This window comes from Rhinolophus ferrumequinum, chromosome X, assembly GCF_004115265.2.
Source record: "Rhinolophus ferrumequinum isolate MPI-CBG mRhiFer1 chromosome X, mRhiFer1_v1.p, whole genome shotgun sequence".
NCBI classification, from domain to species: Eukaryota; Metazoa; Chordata; class Mammalia; order Chiroptera; family Rhinolophidae; genus Rhinolophus; species Rhinolophus ferrumequinum.
In genome coordinates, this window is record NC_046284.1 from 107,520,209 (window position 1) to 107,528,471 (window position 8,263).

Consider the following 8,263-nt stretch of genomic DNA (forward strand, 5'->3'; position numbering starts at 1 on the left):
GTGGGATCTGAAATGTCAACAATTAAGGCAGATGCCCAAGTTCTGAGAAATGTTCTCATGCCTTCCACTCCTGAATTTAGGAGCTTCTATCAACTCCACCTGGTGAGGGATAGCTCTTTGAAATGACAACAGTTCTAACATTAGCCCAGACTCCAGAAGAATAAAGCCAGGCCTGTAGCCAGCAGGGGAATTCATTTAAAAACAGAACACCTGTTATTCATAGACCATATTACTTGGCTTTGCCACACAGATCAAACACATTCTTGACAGGTCGTACTTAGAGTAACACTTACATGTTTCTTCTTGACTTCCATGATATGTGTACTGCAGGGTCTCTGGTCCCACTCCCCACACAAGAACGCAGGATACGGTGAGGCCAAAAAGGAACACCGACGGAGCCATAGATAGGGGAGTCATACCACTATATTCTCGCTGGTGGCTGGTCAAGACACAAAAGCAAACATCCGCCAGTACCCCAACGAGGGGTCTTCTTGCACCCCAATCTCGCTGGCAGCTGGGCGAGACACAGGAAGTAGGATCAACGCAATCCACAATCCGCAATCCCCTTGCTAACAGCACTTGCTAGCCGCCATCCGAGCTTGCTAGCGCAGCCACGGCAGTTATATTAGTGGCTAATGGCTAACTGGTTACAGCTGATGGCCAACTAGTCACAGCTGATGGCCATCTACTACCCGAGCCAGCAGCTTTCCACGTGAGGTCAACAGCCTGGAAACTGCTCTCTGGGACTCCGTCCCCACACTACCTCAGAAATATTTTCAAGGGAAAAACAATCAGTGCTAAGGCATAACAAAACTCATGTTTAAGAACTCTGATATTTGCCCCAAAGAGAATTAGCCTTTGTTAATAAACACAACCCCTGGAATAAAAAGGCACACTATCAAAAATGTTTACACACACACACACACACACACACACACACACACATTGGCTATTGGAGTTGAGTGTTTAAGTGACTTCTCCAGGAGTTTGGCAGGAGCTATTAGATAAAAACACTGCCACGAGATGCTTTTCAGACAAAGCCTGACAGTTCTAAGCACCAAAGTATACACTGCAATCAAATTCTTTAAGAAACCATTAAGTAAAAACCGGTAACTGGCAAAATCTGAAAATCTTAAAAGCATAAATATCTGTAGGTGCTAATTGATCTTTTAGGCCCTTCTGCACAGCCATAACTTATATTCTTTAAAAAAAACACCATATACACAGAGTTGTACACCTGAAATCTATGTAATTTTACTAACAATTGTCACCCCAATAAACTTAAAATAAAACAAACACCATATTAGCTGAATCTCAGCTGCAGTTGACCAAATGTGGGAAACTTGAGGAGAATAGTCAGAGTAGGGTTGGCTTGTGTGTCTCCTACATGCAAGTTTTAGTCTCCTTACTTTCATTATCTTTGTTAGGGGGCAGGGAAAGGAATTGATCTACAAGATCACTGTACTCTTCATAAAATCAGAGTTCAGATGGAAGGATTAGACATAACTAAAATATTTGATATATAACCTTCCATTTTTAAAGAATTAATGAATCCATACCTGAAAAAGCCGGGATATTTATGCTTTCCCACAGGGACCTCTTCAACTTATTAATTATACTTGCAAATGAACTCGTCACTCTAAAATTTCCAAGTTCAAAGAAAACCTGTCATCCTCTGCCATGCACATGGCAGGACATGACTCGTTACATACCTTGAGGAGATAACCGGTCTTTCTTGTCTGGTAATCATGTTCCACGGGACAGATGTTAATAAGATACCATTTATTAGTCTAACCACAAATCAACATTAACACAACTGGGTCATTGATTCTTCTTGTATTTGTTTTCTATCTGGATCCCAGGAATTAACAATAGATGAAAGAAATTGAATAGGTGTGTATTAGTTTCCAATTGCTATAACAAATTTAGTGGGTTCAAACAACACAGATTTATTATTTTACACTTCTGGAGGTCAGAAGTCCAAAATGGATCTTGCTGGGCTAAAATGAAGGTATAGGCAGGGCTATGCTCCCATCTGGAGCCTGTAGGGGAGAATCCATTTTCTTGCCTTTTCCAGCCTCTAGAGGCCATCTGCATTCCATGGCTCGTGGCCACCCCTTCCGTCTTCAAAGCCAGTAATGGCAGCTCAGTCTTTGTCACGTCACATCACTCTGACACTCCTTCTGCCTCTCTCCTCCACTTGTAATGACCCTTGTAGTTACATCGGGCCCACCTGTATAATTCAGGAAAGTCTTCCTATTTTAAGTTCATCGGCAACATTAATTACTTCTTGCCATGTAATACAATAGATTTCCAGGTTTTGAGGATTAAGATGTGGACACATTTGGGTTGGGGCGGGAGCTTTATTCTATCTACCATGAGATGACTGAACACAATAGGTCATAAGCCCTTGAGCCTTTCTCCAGGTCCTGACAGAGTTGAGGAACAGTAACCCTCATGCAGATAGACAGATTTATGTTCCTCTTTTAAACATTCCTACATCTACTCATGATGAACCTACTTAAATGTTTCTCTCGAGTCTTGACGTCAACAAGAGAAGCGTGGAATTGGCATAATGGGAGATGTCTGACCCAAGTGAACATGCTAATTGGTCCGTGAGGGGAGGAAGTGTTGGGTTCTCAAGTTATGAACACAGAACCGTGGCTGGTGGAGAAGGAAGTTGAAGAGCTCCCCTCCCGCTCTTCTCTGTGCAGATCCTCCAATTCATAGTTGGCTCTTCCAAGAAGTGAAGAGCCACTAACCAAAGTCTTTGATCATTGGACTTGTTCCTGCTGAAACAAGACTAGGAATACAGTTTCCGGCTAGCGGGCAGAATCTGTTTCCTGCCTATTCTGCCCCCATTTTTCTGTTCGTCTTTATTTTGTTTTTGTTTTGATCCTTGGATATTAACCACAGCCAGCTTAAGCTGGTACTTACTTCCAGCTACTCAGTATCAAGATACTCCATGCCCCTTTCTAAACTAACTTATTTTCCCATTGCGGCCTTTGATCTGCATTTCAACTTACGGTCTATCATCATACATTCCTGTCTGAAGTATTCAATAAACATTTGAGTGAGCTACTAGATGCTGGGGATACGAAGAATAAAGAGGACACAATTCCTGCCCCTCTCGCCCACCATTGCAGTTCAGTAGCTTGACTCTCAACTCGGGCCTCTCCTGACCTTTGACTTCACTGAACTCTTCATGAACAGCTCATGTTTCTGATTCTGCCAAACAGAATTTTATGATTTGACTAACTTACTAATTTCAAATTACTTTATTCATCACTTTGGGGTGGGGTGCTCTACCTTTCCCAAAGTGCAAAGACTGCCAACTCTTACTCAGATTGAGGGAAAATAGGAAAAGTAGGTTATAAAAAGTAGCTTTTCTATTTATTAGCAACCACTCTGAGAATGCTAAATGGAGAAGCCTGACGATATCGCCCGTGAGGTAGGCGTGAACAGGAAGGCCCTGGGCGAGCTACCAAAGTCATAAGGCATCAGATCACACTTTCCTTGAAGGCCTTAACAGCTGTGGGGCTTTGCCTGCTACGGCTGAAACGCTCCCATTTGGACAGAGCTGTTTTATGGATGAGATGGGCATTCAAATCTCACTCTAGATTTTTTTTATTGCAGGGTGGCTGAGAGGCCTCTCTCACCTGAACAATGGGGCATTATTTGCCCTCATAAACTGTTATTTTGTTATCCATTGAAAGCCTAGGAAAGAGTTTTCATATAGAAGTTCTGTTCCAATTATTGTGCTAAGGTGACAACAATCATCTCTAACGGCAGAAATAATTACACTATTCCATTAAACAGTTATAAGGAACTGTGGAAAGCTTCTGCATCCATCACTGTTGCTGAAATCATTAACATGTTTGAGGACTGGCAAATTCTGTTTGGACAGGGAATGCCAGCGAATACAAGTAGCATTAGCTTAGCTTAGAGTTTCTCGCACAAAAGGAAACAGCAAGGCTGCTTAGTTGCCCCAGATCCAAATCAAGGCCTTTTCTCTCTTTTAAGAATTTTCTAATTATCTATTAAACAGAACATCAATAAAATAGCAAGGATCCTAGGCGTGCTCTGTGCCAGGGAGACAGGCCTTTGCTACTACTAGCATTCTAGCTGTTCTCAAAGGCTGGTCTGTAGTTTGGACTTTAATCAGTGGTTTTCAACCCTGTCACACGTTAGAAGTTCCTAGGGAACTCTTTAAAAAACGAATACTGCCCAGAGACACAGTCTGATGGGATGGATCTGAAATGGGGCCCAGGACTCAGAGATTCTGATGTGGCCAGTTTGAGACCCTCTGGGCTGTACTTAATATTTCAACTCACGGAACAAAGTGAGCCTCTGAGAGAACTGGATTCAAAGAGCTTGACAATCAATGCCTTTTACTGCAAAGATAAGAATTGATCTGCCATGCAGCTATGTCAGGAAAAGGTCTAAATATCATTTTGTTATTTTCTTTTCCCAAGACAATTATGTTGATGAAGGTGTCATCAAAGGGCAAAGGGCAAAGGATTCATTTAAGACCAACATTTAGAAATGACAAGGGTATTGTTAAGTACCCAGCTGAATCAATGACGGTGAAAATGGGTGCTCAATGTTAATTAAAAAAAAAAAGCTTCAATAGAGTGTAATAGTTGTATATAGCTGCACTTTCCAATATGATAGCCACTAGTCACAGATGACTATGTAAATTTAAATTAACACAAATTAAAAATTCAGTTCCTCAGTTGAAGTGGCCACATTTTAAGTGTTCAGGTAGCTTAGTGGCAACCATACTAGATAGCACAGCTAGAGAACATTCTCATCAGCACAGAGTTCTAGTGATGAATGGTGGTCTCCAGAAACCCTTCCTACCCCCTACATGGTGCCTTATGATTTACTCTTATTATCAAAGAGTACATCTCTATGTAATTGTGAGGCAAAGTCTGCAAATATCAGCAGATAGTCATTTGTAAACATGTATTATCGAGTCACTGGAAAGAATTTGAAATGAAGGCCAAGGAAATAGAAACATATACTAAAGTGCTTTACGCAACCACACTCTTGAGTTGGAGGGTCTCTTTGTGAGGCTAAACCGTAGTTGCTTTATGAATTTCAAAACAGGTCAGGAGTAGCTGCTCCAAGAATGCTATTCCCCAGTTGTAAATAATGTGTTAGCACAGTGGCTGACTCTTGGTAAAATACAGATGGATAATTTTAAAATTCTAACTGAAACCACTGTTACTTTCAAGAATCACTGGGTTTGTATTCTTTAGGCCAAATATATCGCAACATGAAAGCAGCTGATTAGTAATTGCTTCTCATTTTAGGTTTTAAAGAGTGCCATAAAACATCAGACCTGGAAAGAACCTCAGAACCACGGAGTCTAACTCCCTCATTTTATCAACGTGGAAACTAAGGTGCAGTTAACAGGTAGCTGGTAGCAGAATCAAGGCAAATGTGCTGGTTTGCTGATATTAACACTCCCCAAGAATTACTCAATCCCAAGTTTCTTGCCTCAAATTTTCTCAGTTTGGATTTTTAGCGATAAATACACAAAATAGCTGGTATGTGGCTCTCAAATTTTAGAAAAGACCCATTCACCACTGAATGCTTAGTAAAAGAATAAGAAGAATAACACATTGGAAAATAACATGAAGACTACATCTCTTTGTTATTCAGGAAGTACATAACTGCAACCAAATGTCTGTGGAGGCACTGCCTTCTCAGGGCTGCACCAGGTCCTCAGAAGAGATCATGGAATCAATAGCCCTTTAGTTGAAAATTTCCAGTTGTTTATCTTCTGCATATTCCATATAGCAGTTCACAACTTACACTTTCTGAAGAATTCCCCTAGGGCATTTGTTAAAATACAGGTTCCTAGGACTCCACCGCTGAGAATTGGAATCAGCAGAGCTGAGGCAGAGCCCAGGACTCGACATGTAAGCAGCACTTCAGGTAATTCTGGTGCAGGTGGGCATGGCCAGGCAAGTGCAATGTGCCCAGGGCAGTCTGGTTTACACCAGACCGGTTACACATCAAAAAATGCTCTGTCAAAGGTGTCCTGGCTTGGAAAATATATTATATGGTTCCTTTTCTCCCATCCATGAACCCTATTTTGAAAAATACCGCTATAACAGCTTACTGTTAAGCAGCTCCTTTATTTTGCCAATAGGATGTTCCCCCCAAAAGGTGAGCTCAATGATCCCCACTACAAAGAATCCAAGTAAGCTATTTTTCCTTCGATCGATCTTAAGAATTTAAGTATTCTTAGTCCATTCCCAGCAACTTACAAAGGTGCTTGGTGCTGTTCACATATTGAATTTCAGAAACCGAGCAAGCAGAAGGCGAAGCTTACAGGTGAGAAGGATGAGAACACTTGACCAGAGCTCAGGAAAAGACCACACTGAAGCACAGTGAATCACAACTACCATTTTATTGTTTGATGATTGTGGTACAGAATTGTCCACATGCTCCTGGACTAGTTTGGCTATGACACACACCACAGATGGCTCCGCAACTTATGGGGGAACATTATCTGAGCCGCACACTTCTCTGGTCATGTTTTTCCAACAATCACAACAACAGAACACTTTTCGCCACAGAATGTGGAGCAACAAGTTACCTGAAACCAAAACCATCCTTCACTCATGACTGTGTGTAGCACCCAAGCCACAGAACAGCACAGAGCACGATGGGGCCGGGCTTCACTCCACCAACCACAAGACAGCTCATGAACATTGGACACGCACGTCCATTTATCACTGTAAGTGGGCTGACAGATGCACAACGCCAACCAGGCCACATTTGGACTTATGGGGACAAACATTGTGATGAACTTGTATTTCACATGTAAGGTAATATTCTTGTCAAATCAGCTATCATTCCCGGTTTAGATAGTGCTTTTACAAGTTAAGGAGTTATGATGAAAAATTGGCCAAGCAAGTAACTTTAAACATAGCGTTAGGTGTGTTCACAATGGTATATCTTACTGTGTTGACTTTTCTTATTTGGTTCAAGCATTTACGTGTTCACAACCTGTATTTTAAATCTGGGAAATATTTCAGTTGCCAGCACTTGTATACTTTTGTGAGGATGTAAACTCAGAGCAACAGACGGTGTGATGTGTATGTAAATCTGAAGCAGGAATTACAGCCTCAGTCACTGTGACACCAAGAGCTCTGCAGAGCTCGGGGGTAGCCAGAATGCTGAAGTGGCATGTTCCATTCTTCTGAAAACTGTGTCACGTTATACCCAACGGACTCAAGCACAACTCTGGTGTTTAATCAGTGCTAGTGCAGCACAGCATGAGAAGAGAGCATAATTGTCACAACGAACATAAGAGAAACAAAGGCAGAGGCAATCTAACTCGATTCTTGCAACACTGAATAGAGTCAACTTATATTTTTTTCAATACTCAATACTTGATATTTTCTAGGTAAACATTGCCTTGGCTGTCTACTCAGAGTCAAGATACATTGAGTTTGGTCTAGTCTAAAAAAGAATGTTAAGTCTATGCACTCTGGGTCAAATTCACATGCCAGCTGTAACAGGAACTTTTAAAAATGAGAAGAAACTAAAGGACTTTATGTGATGTTTTCTCCAGTAAGTTACACAGGCAGCTAGAGAAAGGGGGAGCAGATACAGGATCTTGGCAAGCCCCTTCTATTTTACCTTTTGGGCTGGTTACAACAGCGAGGCAAAATCTGCCTCCTGCTAGCACTTGGCAAGCGAGGCTGCGAGGCCTGCGATTCAGCCTGGTCCCTCTTCCATGGCAGGCAGTCTCCAGTGGTTTCAGATCCCTATCATTATAGGCTTCTGCTGTAATTATTCTAAAACATTTGTTCTAATTAAACATGCAGGATAGTAACCGCAGCAGTTTTCTAGATAAAGGCATAAGCCAGTTCTAAATGTAAATGTAGTGCCTTTTAAAATACTGATTGAGGTTTCCCAGGGTTATAAAAGTTCAAATGACAAAAAGAAAATGAAATTTGTAAGACAGGGGTGTCATGATATATTATAAACAACAATATAACATTTTATACACATCCTACCTGTTTTGGCAAACTCTGCTTGCCATACAACATTTAGCATGGGTAAATGGCAAATGATTTTGACTCCTGGTCAGATTAAACTTTTGCAGTGGCCTTTTTAATTCCTAGCATATATGAAGAGCTGAAATGGAGTTACAACTGAATGTTAAGATTCTTTTCATTTTCTGTCAAAAAGAATCTCAAGGTAAGAATATTTAAAAGATTAAGTAGTTCTGTTATTA